Raw genomic sequence first — 16,696 nt, 5'->3', positions numbered from 1 at the left:
GCCCTGTGCTGGTTCCTGAGGCCATCTTCAACAATCCAGGGCCTGTGCTGTTAGATAAATGCTAAACTGAGCCTTTGGGTTAGGGTATTATGCAAACATGCAGTTATGGTTATAGGATTGTCTTCGTAACTTCAGGTACTTGCCACCTAATCACTTGAATCCATAAATTGAGACATTGTGCTGGGGCCAGCAGCTTACGGCCATACCACCCTGAGCACGCCCGACCTCGTCTGATCTCGGAAGCTAAGCAGGGCTGGGCTTGGTTAGTACTTGGATGGGAGACTACCTGGGAATACCTGGTGCTGTAAGCCTTTCATTTTCATGTCATTGAACAGCTTTTGATCCAGAGAAGGGGTGTATTAAAAGACCAAAAGCAGCTGCCCATTAATGAGGGCACATTAACGACATTGCTTTTGGCTGTTTTCCAATGTCTTGTGCTGCTAGCTGATGCCACCTACACCACACCAGGGCCTGAGTGACCGGCTGGGGCCACTTACACCACATCAGGGCCTGTGGCTGCTGGCTGAGGCCACTTACACCACACCAGGGCCTGTGGCTGCTGGCTGAGGCCACTTACACCACACCAGGGCATTAGTTGCTATTGAGGCCAATTACACCACACCAGGGTCTGTGGCTCTTGCTCAGGCCACTTACACCACACCATGGCCTGTGGCACTGGCTGAGGCCACTTACACCACACCAGGGCCTGTGGCTGTTGGCTGAGGCCACCTACACCACACCAGGGCATTAGTTGCTATTGAGGCCAATTACACCACACCAGCGTCTGTGACTCTTGCTCAGGCCACTTACACCACACCAGGGCCTGTGGCACTGGCTGAGGCCACTTACACCACACCAGGGCCTGTGGCTGCTGGCTGAGGCCACTTACACCACACCAGGGCATGTGGCTGCTGGCTGAGGTCACTTACACCACACCAGTGCCTGTGGCTGCTGGCTGAGGGCACTTACACCACACCAGTGCCTGTGGCTTCTGGCTGAGGCCACTTACACCACACCAGGGCCTGTGGCTGCTGGCTGAGGCCACTTACACCACACCAGGGCCTGTGGCTGCTGGCTGAGGTCACTTACACCACACCAGTGCCTGTGGCTGCTGGCTGAGGGCACTTACACCACACCAGTGCCTGTGGCTTCTGGCTGAGGCCACTTACACCACACCAGGGCCTGTGGCTCTTGCTCAGACCACTTACACCACACCAGGGCCTGTGGCACTGGCTGAGGCCACTTACACCACACCAGGGCCTGTGGCTGCTGGCTGAGGCCACCTACACCACACCAGGGCATTAGTTGCTATTGAGGCCAATTACACCACACCAGGGTCTGTGACTCTTGCTCAGGCCACTTACACCACACCAGGGCCTGTGGCACTGGCTGAGGCCACTTACACCACACCAGGGCCTGTGGCTGCTGGCTGAGGCCACTTACACCACACCAGGGCCTTTGGCTGCTGGCTGAGGTCACTTACACCACACCAGGGCGTGTGGCTGCTGGCTGAGGGCACTTACACCACACCAGTGCCTGTGGCTTCTGGCTGAGGCCACTTACACCACACTAGGGCCTGTGGCAGCTGGCTCAGGCCACTTACACCACACCAGGGCCTGTGGCTGCTGGCTGAGGCCACTTACACCACACCAGGGCCTGTGGCTGCTGGCTGAGGCCACTTACACCACACCAGTGCCTGTGGCTGGTGGCTGAGGCCACTTACACCACACCAGGGCATTAGTTGCTATTGAGGCCCCTTACACCACACCAGGGCCTGTGGCACTGGCTGAGGCCACTTACACCACACCAGGGCCTGTGGCTGCTGGCTGAGGCCACCTACACCACACCAGGGCATTAGTTGCTATTGAGGCCAATTACACCACACCAGGGTCTGTGGCTCTTGCTCAGGCCACTTACACCACACCAGGGCCTGTGGCACTGGCTGAGGCCACTTACACCACACCAGGGCCTGTGGCTGCTGGCTGAGGCCACTTACACCACACCAGTGCCTGTGGCTTCTGGCTGAGGCCACTTACACCACACCAGGGCCTGTGGCTGCTGGCTGAGGCCACTTACACCACACCAGTGCCTGTGGCTTCTGGCTGAGGCGACTTAGACCACACCAGGGCCTGTGGCTCTTGCTCAGGCCACTCACATCACACCAGGCCCTGCGCTTCTGGCCGAGGCCATCTTCACCAAACCAGGCCCTGTGCTGCTAGCTGTGGCCATGTACAACACACCAGGCCCTGTGCTGGTTCCTGAGGCCATCTTCAACAATCCAGGGCCTGTGCTGTTAGATAAATGCTAAACTGAGCCTTTGGGTTAGGGTATTATGCAAACATGCAGGTATGGTTAAAGGATTGTCTTCGTAACTTCAGGTACTTGCCACCTAATCAGTTGAATCCATAAATTGAGACATTTTGCTGGGGCCAGCAGCTTACGGCCATACCACCCTGAGCACGCCCGAACTCGTCTGATCTCGGAAGCTAAGCAGGGCTGGGCTTGGTTAGTACTTGGATGGGAGACTACCTGGGAATACCTGGTGCTGTAAGCCTTTCATTTTCATGTCATTGAACCGCTTTTGATCCAGAGAAGGGGTGTATTAAAAGACCAAAAGCAGCTGCCCATTAATGAGGGCACATTAACGACATTGCTTTTGGCTGTTTTCCAATGTCTTGTGCTGCTAGCTGATGCCACCTACACCACACCAGGGCCTGAGTGACCGGCTGGGGCCACTTACACCACATCAGGGCCTGTGGCTGCTGGCTGAGGCCACTTACACCACACCAGGGCCTGTGGCTGCTGGCTGAGGCCACTTACACCACACCAGGGCATTAGTTGCTATTGAGGCCAATTACACCACACCAGGGTCTGTGGCTCTTGCTCAGGCCACTTACACCACACCAGGGCCTGTGGCACTGGCTGAGGCCACTTACACCACACCAGGGCCTGTGGCTGCTGGCTGAGGCCACTTACACCACACCAGGGCCTGTGGCTGCTGGCTGAGGCCACTTACACCACACCAGGGCCTGTGGCTGCTGGCTGAGGCCACTTACACCACACCAGGGCATTAGTTGCTATTGAGGCCACTTACACCACACCAGGGCCTGTGGCTGCTGGCTGAGGCCACCTACACCACACCAGGGCATTAGTTGCTATTGAGGCCAATTACACCACACCAGGGTCTGTGGCTCTTGCTCAGGCCACTTACACCACACCAGGGCCTGTGGCACTGGCTGAGGCCACTTACACCACACCAGGGCCTGTGGCTCTGGCTGAGGCCACTTACACCACACCAGGGCCTGTGGCTGCTGGCTGAGGCCACTTACACCACACCAGGGCCTGTGGCTGCTGGCTGAGGCCACTTACACCACACCAGTGCCTGTGGCTTCTGGCTGAGGCCACTTACACCACACCAGGGCCTTAGTTGCTATTGAGGCCAATTACACCACACCAGGGTCTGTGGCTCTTGCTCAGGCCACTTACACCACACCAGGGCCTGTGGCACTGGCTGAGGCCACTTACACCACACCAGGGCCTGTGGCTGCTGGCTGAGGCCACTTACACCACACCAGTGCCTGTGGCTGCTGGCTGAGGCCACTTACACCACACCAGGGCATTAGTTGCTATTGAGGCCCCTTACACCACACCAGGGCCTGTGGCACTGGTTGAGGCCACTTACACCACACCAGGGCCTGTGGCTGCTGGCTGAGGCCACCTACACCACACCAGGGCATTAGTTGCTATTGAAGCCAATTACACCACACCAGGGTCTGTGACTCTTGCTCAGGCCACTTACACCACACCAGGGCCTGTGGCACTGGCTGAGGCCACTTACACCACACCAGGGCCTGTGGCTGCTGGCTGAGGCCACTTACACCACACCAGGGCCTGTGGCTCCTGGCTGAGGCCACCTACACCACACCAGGGCATTAGTTGCTAATGAGGCCAATTACACCACACCAGGGTCTGTGGCTCTTGCTCAGGCCACTTACACCACACCAGGGCCTGTGGCTCTGGCTGAGGCCACTTACACCACACCAGGGCCTGTGGCTGCTGGCTGAGGCCACTTACACCACACCAGGGCCTGTGGCTGCTGGCTGAGGCCACTTACACCACACCAGTGCCTGTGGCTTCTGGCTGAGGCCACTTACACCACACCAGGGCCTTAGTTGCTATTGAGGCCAATTACACCACACCAGGGTCTGTGGCTCTTGCTCAGGCCACTTACACCACACCAGGGCCTGTGGCACTGGCTGAGGCCACTTACACCACACCAGGGCCTGTGGCTGCTGGCTGAGGCCACTTACACCACACCAGTGCCTGTGGCTGCTGGCTGAGGTCACTTACACCACACCAGGGCATTAGTTGCTATTGAGGCCCCTTACACCACACCAGGGCCTGTGGCACTGGTTGAGGCCACTTACACCACACCAGGGCCTGTGGCTGCTGGCTGAGGCCACCTACACCACACCAGGGCATTAGTTGCTATTGAAGCCAATTACACCACACCAGGGTCTGTGACTCTTGCTCAGGCCACTTACACCACACCAGGGCCTGTGGCACTGGCTGAGGCCACTTACACCACACCAGGGCCTGTGGCTGCTGGCTGAGGCCACTTACACCACACCAGGGCCTGTGGCTGCTGGCTGAGGTCACTTACACCACACCAGGGCCTGTGGCTGCTGGCTGAGGGCACTTACACCACACCAGTGCCTGTGGCTTCTGGCTGAGGCCACTTACACCACACCAGGGCCTGTGGCAGCTGGCTCAGGCCACTTACACCACACCAGGGCCTGTGGCTGCTGGCTGAGGCCACTTACACCACACCAGGGCCTGTGGCTGCTGGCTGAGGCCACTTACACCACACCAGTGCCTGTGGCTGCTGGCTGAGGCCACTTACACCACACCAGGGCATTAGTTGCTATTGAGGCCCCTTACACCACACCAGGGCCTGTGGCACTGGCTGAGGCCACTTACACCACACCAGGGCCTGTGGCTGCTGGCTGAGGCCACCTACACCTCACCAGGGCATTAGTTGCTATTGAGGCCAATTACACCACACCAGGGTCTGTGGCTCTTGCTCAGGCCACTTACACCACACCAGGGCCTGTGGCACTGGCTGAGGCCACTTACACCACACCAGGGCCTGTGGCTCTGGCTGAGGCCACTTACACCACACCAGGGCCTGTGGCTCTGGCTGAGGCCACTTACACCACACCAGGGCCTGTGGCTGCTGGCTGAGGCCACTTACACCACACCAGGGCCTGTGGCTGCTGGCTGAGGCCACTTACACCACACCAGGGCCTGTGGCTGCTGGCTGAGGCCACTTACACCACACCAGTGCCTGTGGCTTCTGGCTGAGGCCACTTACACCACACCAGGGCCTGTGGCTCTTGCTCAGGCCACTCACATCACACCAGGCCCTGCGCTTCTGGCCGAGGCCATCTTCACCAAACCAGGCCCTGTGCTGCTAGCTGTGGCCATGTACAACACACCAGAACCTGTGCTGGTTCCTGAGGCCATCTTCAACAATCCAGGGCCTGTGCTGTTAGATAAATGCTAAACTGAGCCTTTGGGTTAGGGTATTATGCAAACATGCAGGTATGGTTAAAGGATTGTCTTCGTAACTTCAGGTACTTGCCACCTAATCAGTTGAATCCATAAATTGAGACATTGTGCTGGGGCCAGCAGCTTACGGCCATACCACCCTGAGCACGCCCGACCTCGTCTGATCTCGGAAGCTAAGCAGGGCTGGGCTTGGTTAGTACTTGGATGGGAGACTACCTGGGAATACCTGGTGCTGTAAGCCTTTCATTTTCATGTCATTGAACCGCTTTTGATCCAGAGAAGGGGTGTATTAAAAGACCAAAAGCAGCTGCCCATTAATGAGGGCACATTAACGACATTGCTTTTGGCTGTTTTCCAATGTCTTGTGCTGCTAGCTGATGCCACCTACACCACACCAGGGCCTGAGTGACCGGCTGGGGCCACTTACACCACATCAGGGCCTGTGGCTGCTGGCTGAGGCCACTTACACCACACCAGGGCCTGTGGCTGCTGGCTGAGGCCACTTACACCACACCAGGGCCTGTGGCTGCTGGCTGAGGCCACCTACACCACACCAGGGCCTTAGTTGCTATTGAGGCCAATTACACCACACCAGGGTCTGTGGCTCTTGCTCAGGCCACTTACACCACACCAGGGCCTGTGGCTGCTGGCTGAGGCCACTTACACCACACCAGGGCATTAGTTGCTATTGAGGCCACTTACACCACACCAGGGCCTGTGGCTGCTGGCTGAGGCCACCTACACCACACCAGGGCATTAGTTGCTATTGAGGCCAATTACACCACACCAGGGTCTGTGGCTCTTGCTCAGGCCACTTACACCACACCAGGGCCTGTGGCACTGGCTGAGGCCACTTACACCACACCAGGGCCTGTGGCTCTGGCTGAGGCCACTTACACCACACCAGGGCCTGTGGCTGCTGGCTGAGGCCACTTACACCACACCAGGGCATTAGTTGCTATTGAGGCCCCCTACACCACACCAGGGCCTGTGGCACTGGCTGAGGCCACTTACACCACACCAGGGCCTGTGGCTGCTGGCTGAGGCCACCTACACCACACCAGGGCATTAGTTGCTATTGAGGCCAATTACACCACACCAGGGTCTGTGACTCTTGCTCAGGCCACTTACACCACACCAGGGCCTGTGGCACTGGCTGAGGCCACTTACACCACACCAGGGCCTGTGGCTGCTGGCTGAGGCCACTTACACCACACCAGGGCCTGTGGCTGCTGGCTGAGGTCACTTACACCACACCAGGGCCTGTGGCTGCTGGCTGAGGCCACTTACACCACACCAGGGCATTAGTTGCTATTGAGGCCCCTTACACCACACCAGGGCCTGTGGCACTGGCTGAGGCCACTTACACCACACCAGGGCCTGTGGCTGCTGGCTGAGGCCACCTACACCACACCAGGGCATTAGTTGCTATTGAGGCCAATTACACCACACCAGGGTCTGTGGCTCTTGCTCAGGCCACTTACACCACACCAGGGCCTGTGGCACTGGCTGAGGCCACTTACACCACACCATGGCCTGTGGCTCTGGCTGAGGCCACTTACACCACACCAGGGCCTGTGGCTGCTGGCTGAGGCCATTTACACCACACCAGGGCCTGTGGCTGCTGGCTGAGGCCACTTACACCACACCAGGGACTGTGGCTGCTGGCTGAGGCCACTTACACCACACCAGTGCCTGTGGCTTCTGGCTGAGGCCACTTACACCACACCAGGGCCTGTGGCTCTTGCTCAGGCCACTCACATCACACCAGGCCCTGCGCTTCTGGCCGAGGCCATCTTCACCAAACCAGGCCCTGTGCTGCTAGCTGTGGCCATGTACAACACACCAGGCCCTGTGCTGGTTCCTGAGGCCATCTTCAACAATCCAGGGCCTGTGCTGTTAGATAAATGCTAAACTGAGCCTTTGGGTTAGGGTATTATGCAAACATGCAGGTATGGTTAAAGGATTGTCTTCGTAACTTCAGGTACTTGCCACCTAATCAGTTGAATCCATAAATTGAGACATTGTGCTGGGGCCAGCAGCTTACGGCCATACCACCCTGAGCACGCCCGACCTCGTCTGATCTCGGAAGCTAAGCAGGGCTGGGCTTGGTTAGTACTTGGATGGGAGACTGCCTGGGAATACCTGGTGCTGTAAGCCTTTCATTTTCATGTCATTGAACCGCTTTTGATCCAGAGAAGGGGTGTATTAAAAGACCAAAAGCAGCTGCCCATTAATGAGGGCACATTAACGACATTGCTTTTGGCTGTTTTCCAATGTCTTGTGCTGCTAGCTGAGGCCACCTACACCACACCAGGGCCTTAGTTGCTATTGAGGCCAATTACACCACACCAGGGTCTGTGGCTCTTGCTCAGGCCACTTACACCACACCAGGGCCTGTGGCTGCTGGCTGAGGCCACTTACACCACACCAGGGCATTAGTTGCTATTGAGGCCACTTACACCACACCAGGGCCTGTGGCACTGGCTGAGGCCACTTACACCACACCAGGGCCTGTGGCTGCTGGCTGAGGCCACCTACACCACACCAGGGCATTAGTTGCTATTGAGGCCAATTACACCACACCAGGGTCTGTGACTCTTGCTCAGGCCACTTACACCACACCAGGGCCTTTGGCACTGGCTGAGGCCACTTACACCACACCAGGGCCTTTGGCACTGGCTGAGGCCACTTACACCACACCAGGGCCTGTGGCTGCTGGCTGAGGCCACTTACACCACACCAGGGCCTGTGGCTGCTGGCTGAGGTCACTTACACCACACCAGGGCCTGTGGCAGCTGGCTCAGGCCACTTACACCACACCAGGGCCTGTGGCTGCTGGCTGAGGCCACTTACACCACACCAGGGCCTGTGGCTGCTGGCTGAGGCCACTTACACCACACCAGTGCCTGTGGCTGCTGGCTGAGGCCACTTACACCACACCAGGGCATTAGTTGCTATTGAGGCCCCTTACACCACACCAGGGCCTGTGGCACTGGCTGAGGCCACTTACACCACACCAGGGCCTGTGGCTGCTGGCTGAGGCCACCTACACCTCACCAGGGCATTAGTTGCTATTGAGGCCAATTACACCACACCAGGGTCTGTGGCTCTTGCTCAGGCCACTTACACCACACCAGGGCCTGTGGCACTGGCTGAGGCCACTTACACCACACCAGGGCCTGTGGCTGCTGGCTGAGGCCACTTACACCACACCAGGGCCTGTGGCTGCTGGCTGAGGCCACTTACACCACACCAGTGCCTGTGGCTTCTGGCTGAGGCCACTTACACCACACCAGGGCCTGTGGCTCTTGCTCAGGCCACTCACATCACACCAGGCCCTGCGCTTCTGGCCGAGGCCATCTTCACCAAACCAGGCCCTGTGCTGCTGGCTGTGGCCATGTACAACACACCAGGCCCTGTGCTGGTTCCTGAGGCCATCTTCAACAATCCAGGGCCTGTGCTGTTAGATAAATGCTAAACTGAGCCTTTGGGTTAGGGTATTATGCAAACATGCAGGTATGGTTAAAGGATTGTCTTCGTAACTTCAGGTACTTGCCACCTAATCAGTTGAATCCATAAATTGAGACATTGTGCTGGGGCCAGCAGCTTACGGCCATACCACCCTGAGCACGCCCGACCTCGTCTGATCTCGGAAGCTAAGCAGGGCTGGGCTTGGTTAGTACTTGGATGGGAGACTACCTGGGAATACCTGGTGCTGTAAGCCTTTCATTTTCATGTCATTGAACCGCTTTTGATCCAGAGAAGGGGTGTATTAAAAGACCAAAAGCAGCTGCCCATTAATGAGGGCACATTAACGACATTGCTTTTGGCTGTTTTCCAATGTCTTGTGCTGCTAGCTGATGCCACCTACACCACACCAGGGCCTGAGTGACCGGCTGGGGCCACTTACACCACATCAGGGCCTGTGGCTGCTGGCTGAGGCCACTTACACCACACCAGGGCCTGTGGCTGCTGGCTGAGGCCACTTACACCACACCAGAGCATTAGTTGCTATTGAGACCAATTACACCACACCATGGTCTGTGGCTCTTGCTCAGGCCACTTACACCACACCAGGGCCTGTGGCACTGGCTGAGGCCACTTACACCACACCAGGGCCTGTGGCTGCTGGCTGAGGCCACCTACACCACACCAGGGCCTTAGTTGCTATTGAGGCCACTTACACCACACCAGGGCCTGTGGCAGTGGCTGAGGCCACTTACACCACACCAGGGCCTGTGGCTGCTGGCTGAGGCCAGTTACACCACACCAGGGCATTAGTTGCTATATAGGTCACTTACACCACACCAGGGCCTGTGGCACTGGCTGAGGCCACTTACACCACACCAGGGCCTGTGGCTCTGGCTGAGGCCACTTACACCACACCAGGGCCTGTGGCTGCTGGCTGAGGCCACTTACACCACACCAGGGCCTGTGGCTGCTGGCTGAGGCCACTTACACCACACCAGGGCCTGTGGCTGCTGGCTGAGGCCACTTACACCACACCAGTGCCTGTGGCTTCTGGCTGAGGCCACTTACACCACACCAGGGCCTGTGGCTCTTGCTCAGGCCACTCACATCACACCAGGCCCTGCGCTTCTGGCCGAGGCCATTTTCACCAAACCAGGCCCTGTGCTCCTAGCTGTGGCCATGTACAACACACCAGGCCCTGTGCTGGTTCCTGAGGCCATCTTCAACAATCCAGGGCCTGTGCTGTTAGATAAATGCTAAACTGAGCCTTTGGGTTAGGGTATTATGCAAACATGCAGGTATGGTTAAAGGATTGTCTTCGTAACTTCAGGTACTTGCCACCTAAATAGTTGAATCCATAAATTGAGACATTGTGCTGGGGCCAGCAGCTTACGGCCATACCACCCTGAGCACGCCCGACCTCGTCTGATCTCGGAAGCTAAGCAGGGCTGGGCTTGGTTAGTACTTGGATGGGAGACTACCTGGGAATACCTGGTGCTGTAAGCCTTTCATTTTCATGTCATTGAACAGCTTTTGATCCAGAGAAGGGGTGTATTAAAAGACCAAAAGCAGCTGCCCATTAATGAGGGCACATTAACGACATTGCTTTTGGCTGTTTTCCAATGTCTTGTGCTGCTAGCTGATGCCACCTACACCACACCAGGGCCTGAGTGACCGGCTGGGGCCACTTACACCACATCAGGGCCTGTGGCTGCTGGCTGAGGCCACTTACACCACACCAGGGCCTGTGGCTGCTGGCTGAGGCCACTTACACCACACCAGGGCATTAGTTGCTATTGAGGCCAATTACACCACACCAGGGTCTGTGGCTCTTGCTCAGGCCACTTACACCACACCATGGCCTGTGGCACTGGCTGAGGCCACTTACACCACACCAGGGCCTGTGGCTGCTGGCTGAGGCCACTTACACCACACCAGGGCATGTGGCTGCTGGCTGAGGTCACTTACACCACACCAGTGCCTGTGGCTGCTGGCTGAGGGCACTTACACCACACCAGTGCCTGTGGCTTCTGGCTGAGGCCACTTACACCACACCAGGGCCTGTGGCTGCTGGCTGAGGTCACTTACACCACACCAGTGCCTGTGGCTGCTGGCTGAGGGCACTTACACCACACCAGTGCCTGTGGCTTCTGGCTGAGGCCACTTACACCACACCAGGGCCTGTGGCTCTTGCTCAGGCCACTTACACCACACCAGGGCCTGTGGCACTGGCTGAGGCCACTTACACCACACCAGGGCCTGTGGCTGCTGGCTGAGGCCACCTACACCACACCAGGGCATTAGTTGCTATTGAGGCCAATTACACCACACCAGGGTCTGTGACTCTTGCTCAGGCCACTTACACCACACCAGGGCCTGTGGCACTGGCTGAGGCCACTTACACCACACCAGGGCCTGTGGCTGCTGGCTGAGGCCACTTACACCACACCATGGCCTGTGGCTGCTGGCTGAGGCCACTTACACCACACCAGGGCCTGTGGCTGCTGGCTGAGGGCACTTACACCACACCAGTGCCTGTGGCTGCTGGCTGAGGGCACTTACACCACACCAGGGCCTGTGGCTGCTGGCTGAGGCCACCTACACCACACCAGGGCATTAGTTGCTATTGAGGCCAATTACACCACACCAGGGTCTGTGGCTCTTGCTCAGGCCACTTACACCCCACCAGGGCCTGTGGCACTGGTTGAGGCCACTTACACTATACCAGGGCCTGTGGCTCTGGCTGAGGCCACTTACACCACACCAGGGCCTGTGGCTGCTGGCTGAGGCCACTTACACCACACCAGGGCCTGTGGCTGCTGGCTGAGGCCACTTACACCACACCATGGCCTGTGGCTGCTGGCTGAGGCCACTTACACCACACCAGGGCCTGTGGCTGCTGGCTGAGGCCACTTACACCACACCAGGGCCTGTGGCTGCTGGCTGAGGGCACTTACACCACACCAGTGCCTGTGGCTCTTGCTCAGGCCACTTACACCACACCAGGGCCTGTGGCTGCTGGCTGAGGCCACTTACACCACACCAGGGCCTATGGCTGCTGGCTGAGGGCACTTACACCACACCAGTGCCTGTGGCTGTTGGCTGAGGCCACTTACACCACACCAGGGCATTAGTTGCTATTGAGGCCCCTTACACCACACCAGGGCCTGTGGCACTGGCTGAGGCCACTTACACCACACCAGGGCCTGTGGCTGCTGGCTGAGGCCACCTACACCAGACCAGGGCATTAGTTGCTATTGAGGCCAATTACACCACACCAGGGTCGGTGGCTCTTGCTCAGGCCACTTACACCACACCAGGGCCTGTGGCACTGGCTGAAGTCACTTACACCACACCAGGGCCTGTGGCTGCTGGCTGAGGCCACTTACACCACACCAGTGCCTGTGGCTTCTGGCTGAGGCCACTTACACCACACCACGGCCTTATTTGCTTCTGAGGCCACTTACACCACACCAGGGCCTGTGGCTCTGGATGAGGCCACTTACACCACACCAGGGCCTTAGTTGCTATTGAGGCCAATTACACCACACCAGGGCCTGTGGCTCTTGCTCAGGCCACTTACACCACACCAGGGCCTGTGGCTGCTGGCTGAGGCCACTTACACCACACCAGTGCCTGTGGCTTCTGGCTGAGGCCACTTACACCACACCAAGGCCTGTGGCTGCTGGCTGAGGCCACTTACACCACACCAGGGTCTGTGGCTCTTGCTCAGGCCACTTACACCACACCAGGGCCTGTGGCTCCTGGCTGAGGCCACATACACCACAATACGGCCTTATTTGCTTCTGAGGCCACTTACACCACACCAGGGCCTGTGGCTGCTGGCTGAGGCCACTTACACCACACCAGGGCATTAGTTGCTATTGAGGCCAATTACACCACACGAGGGTCTGTGGCTCTTGCTCAGGCCACTTACACCACACCAGGGCCTGTGGCACTGGCTGAGGCCACTTACACCACACCAGGGCCTGTGGCTGCTGGCTGAGGCCACCTACACCACACCAGGGCATTAGTTGCTATTGAGGCCAATTACACCACACCAGGGTCTGTGACTCTTGCTCAGGCCACTTACACCACACCAGTGCCTGTGGCACTGGCTGAGGCCACTTACACCACACCAGGGCCTGTGGCTGCTGGCTGAGGCCACTTACACCACACCAGGGCCTGTGGCTGCTGGCTGAGGTCACTTACACCACACCAGGGCCTGTGGCTGCTGGCTGAGGGCACTTACACCACACCAGTGCCTGTGGCTTCTGGCTGAGGCCACTTACACCACACCAGGGCCTGTGGCTCTTGCTTGGGCCACTTACACCACACCAGGGCCTGTGGCTGCTGGCTGAGGCCACTTACACCACACCAGGGCCTGTGGCTGCTGGCTGAGGCCACTTACACCACACCAGGGCCTGTGGCTGCTTGTTGAGGGCACTTACACCACACCAGTGCCTGTGGCTGCTGGCTGAGGCCACTTACACCACACCAGGGCATTAGTTGCTATTGAGGCCCCTTACACCACACCAGGGCCTGTGGCACTGGCTGAGGCCACTTACACCACACCAGGGCCTGTGGCTGCTGGCTGAGGCCACTTACACCACACCAGGGCCTTAGTTGCTATTGAGGCCAATTACACCACACCAGGGCCTGTGGCTGCTGGCTGAGGCCACTTACACCACACCAGGGCCTGTGGCTGCTGGCTGAGGCCACTTACAGCACACAAGGGCCTGTGGCTGCTGGCTGAGGCCACCTACACCACACCAGGGCCTGTGGCTTCTGGCTGAGGCCACTTACACCACACCAGGGCCTGTGGCTCTTGCTCAGGCCACTCATATCACACCAGACCCTGTGCTTCTGGCCGAGGCCATCTTCACCAAACCTGGCCCTGTGCTGCTTGCTGTGGCCATGTACAACACACCAGGCCCTGTGCTGGTTCCTGAGGCCATCTTCAACAATCCAGGGCCTGTGCTGTTAGATAAATGCTAAACTGAGCCTTTGGGTTAGGGTATTATGCAAAAATGCAGGTATGGTTAAAGGATTGTCTTCGTAACTTCAGGTACTTGCCACCTAATCAGTTGAATCCATAAATTGAGACATTGTGCTGGGGCCAGCAGCTTACGGCCATACCACCCTGAGCACGCCCGACCTCGTCTGATCTCGGAAGCTAAGCAGGGCTGGGCTTGGTTAGTACTTGGATGGGAGACCGCCTGGGAATACCTGGTGCTGTAAGCATTTCATTTTCATGTCACTGAACCACTTTTGATCCAGAGAAGGGGTGTATTAAAAGACCAAAAGCAGCTGCCCATTAATGAGGGCACATTAACGACATTGCTTTTGGCTGTTTTCCAATGTCTTGTGCTGCTAGCTGATGCCACCTACACCACACCAGGGCCTGAGTGACCGGCTGGGGCCACTTACACCACATCAGGGCCTGTGGCTGCTGGCTGAGGCCACTTACACCACACCAGGGCCTGTGGCTGCTGGCTGAGGCCACTTACACCACACCAGGGCCTGTGGCTGCTGGCTGAGGCCACCTACACCACACCAGGGCCTTAGTTGCTATTGAGGCCAATTACACCACACCAGGGTCTGTGGCTCTTGCTCAAGCCACTTACACCACACCAGGGCCTGTGGCTGCTGGCTGAGGCCACTTACACCACACCAGGGCATTAGTTGCTATTGAGGCCACTGACACCACACCAGGGCCTGTGGCTGCTGGCTGAGGCCACCTACACCACACCAGGGCATTAGTTGCTATTGAGGCCAATTACACCACACCAGGGTCTTTGGCTCTTGCTCAGGCCACTTACACCACACCAGGGCCTGTGGCAGTGGCTGAGGCCACTTACACCACACCAGGGCCTGTGGCTCTGGCTGAGGCCACTTACACCACACCAGGGCCTGTGGCTGCTGGCTGAGGCCACTTACACCACACCAGGGCCTGTGGCTGCTGGCTGAGGCCACTTACACCACACCAGGGCCTGTGGCTGCTGGCTGAGGCCACTTACACCACACCAGTGCCTGTGGCTTCTGGCTGAGGCCACTTACACCACACCAGGGCCTGTGGCTCTTGCTCAGGCCACTCACATCACACCAGGCCCTGCGCTTCTGGCCGAGGCCATCTTCACCAAACCAGGCCCTGTGCTGCTAGCTGTGGCCATGTACAACACACCAGGCCCTGTGCTGGTTCCTGAGGCCATCTTCAACAATCCATGGCCTGTGCTGTTAGATAAATGCTAAACTGAGCCTTTGGGTTAGGGTATTATGCAAACATGCAGGTATGGTTAAAGGATTGTCTTCGTAACTTCAGGTACTTGCCACCTAATCAGTTGAATCCATAAATTGAGACATTGTGCTGGGGCCAGCAGCTTACGGCCATACCACCCTGAGCACGCCCGACCTCGTCTGATCTCGGAAGCTAAGCAGGGCTGGGCTTGGTTTGTACTTGGATGGGAGACTACCTGGTGCTGTAAGCCTTTCATTTTCATGTCATTGAACCGCTTTTGATCCAGAGAAGGGGTGTATTAAAAGACCAAAAGCAGCTGCCCATTAATGATGGCACATTAACGACATTGCTTTTGGCTGTTTTCCAATGTCTTGTGCTGCTAGCTGATGCCACCTACACCACACCAGGGCCTGAGTGACCGGCTGGGGCCACTTACACCACATCAGGGCCTGTGGCTGCTGGCTGAGGCCACTTACACCACACCAGGGCCTGTGGCTGCTGGCTGAGGCCACTTACACCACACCAGGGCATTAGTTGCTATTGAGGCCAATTACACCACACCAGGGTCTGTGGCTCTTGCTCAGGCCACTTACACCACACCAGGGCCTGTGGCACTGGCTGAGGCCACTTACACCGCACCAGGGCCTGTGGCTGCTGGCTGAGGCCACCTACACCACACCAGGGCATTAGTTGCTATTGAGGCCAATTACACCACACCAGGGTCTGTGACTCTTGCTCAGGCCACTTACACCACACCAGGGCCTGTGGCACTGGCTGAGGCCACTTACACCACACCAGGGCCTGTGGCTGCTGGCTGAGGCCACTTACACCACACCAGGGCCTGTGGCTGCTGGCTGAGGTCACTTACACCACACCAGGGCCTGTGGCTGCTGGCTGAGGGCACTTACACCACACCAGTGCCTGTGGCTTCTGGCTGAGGCCACTTACACCACACCAGGGCCTGTGGCTCTTGCTCAGGCCACTTACACCACACCAGGGCCTGTGCTGCTGGCTGAGGCCACTTACACCACACCAGGGCCTGTGGCTGCTGGCTGAGGCCACTTACACCACACCAGGGCCTGTGGCTGCTGGCTGAGGGCACTTACACCACACCAGTGCCTTTGGCTGCTGGCTGAGGCCACTTACACCACACCAGGGCATTAGTTGCTATTGAGGCCCCTTACACCACACCAGGGCCTGTGGCACTGGCTGAGGCCACTTACACCACACCAGGGCCTGTGGCTGCTGGCTGAGGCCACCTACACCACACCAGGGCATTAGTTGCTATTGAGGCCAATTACACCACACCAGGGTCTGTGGCTCTTGCTCAGGCCACTTACACCACACCAGGGCCTGTGGCACTGGCTGAGGCCACTTACACTACACCAGGGCCTGTGGCTCTGGCTGAGGCCA

The 16,696-nt window shown here is 58.1% G+C and overlaps 7 non-coding genes and 1 pseudogene across 7 annotated transcripts; all 8 read left to right on the top strand.

Annotated features, from left to right (window-relative positions):
* The first annotated feature begins 192 nt into the window (after nucleotides 1-192).
* On the top strand, nucleotides 193-311 carry LOC145427812 (5S ribosomal RNA). Its single transcript, XR_013908354.1, has one exon. It is a non-coding gene; the product is annotated as a 5S ribosomal RNA (ribosomal RNA).
* A 2,124-nt stretch (nucleotides 312-2,435) lies between these two features.
* Nucleotides 2,436-2,554, top strand: LOC145426656 (5S ribosomal RNA). The gene has a single exon (XR_013907366.1). It is a non-coding gene; the product is annotated as a 5S ribosomal RNA (ribosomal RNA).
* A 3,139-nt stretch (nucleotides 2,555-5,693) lies between these two features.
* LOC145427811 (5S ribosomal RNA) lies at nucleotides 5,694-5,812 on the top strand. The gene has a single exon (XR_013908353.1). It is a non-coding gene; the product is annotated as a 5S ribosomal RNA (ribosomal RNA).
* Nucleotides 5,813-7,612: 1,800 nt separating this feature from the next.
* LOC145426535 (5S ribosomal RNA) lies at nucleotides 7,613-7,731 on the top strand. The gene has a single exon (XR_013907245.1). It is a non-coding gene; the product is annotated as a 5S ribosomal RNA (ribosomal RNA).
* Nucleotides 7,732-9,179: 1,448 nt separating this feature from the next.
* Nucleotides 9,180-9,298, top strand: LOC145427810 (5S ribosomal RNA). Its single transcript, XR_013908352.1, has one exon. It is a non-coding gene; the product is annotated as a 5S ribosomal RNA (ribosomal RNA).
* Nucleotides 9,299-10,432: 1,134 nt separating this feature from the next.
* On the top strand, nucleotides 10,433-10,551 carry LOC145427809 (5S ribosomal RNA). Its single transcript, XR_013908351.1, has one exon. It is a non-coding gene; the product is annotated as a 5S ribosomal RNA (ribosomal RNA).
* Nucleotides 10,552-14,170: 3,619 nt separating this feature from the next.
* LOC145427858 (5S ribosomal RNA) lies at nucleotides 14,171-14,289 on the top strand. The gene has a single exon (XR_013908400.1). It is a non-coding gene; the product is annotated as a 5S ribosomal RNA (ribosomal RNA).
* Nucleotides 14,290-15,424: 1,135 nt separating this feature from the next.
* On the top strand, nucleotides 15,425-15,533 carry LOC145427466 (5S ribosomal RNA; annotated as a pseudogene).
* The last annotated feature ends 1,163 nt before the right edge of the window (nucleotides 15,534-16,696 follow it).

This window comes from Astatotilapia calliptera, chromosome 3, assembly GCF_964374335.1.
Source record: "Astatotilapia calliptera chromosome 3, fAstCal68.1, whole genome shotgun sequence".
Taxonomy (NCBI): Eukaryota; Metazoa; Chordata; class Actinopteri; order Cichliformes; family Cichlidae; genus Astatotilapia; species Astatotilapia calliptera.
The sequence above is the reverse complement of the archived record's forward strand: the minus strand, read 5'-3'. Positions and strand labels throughout refer to the sequence as shown.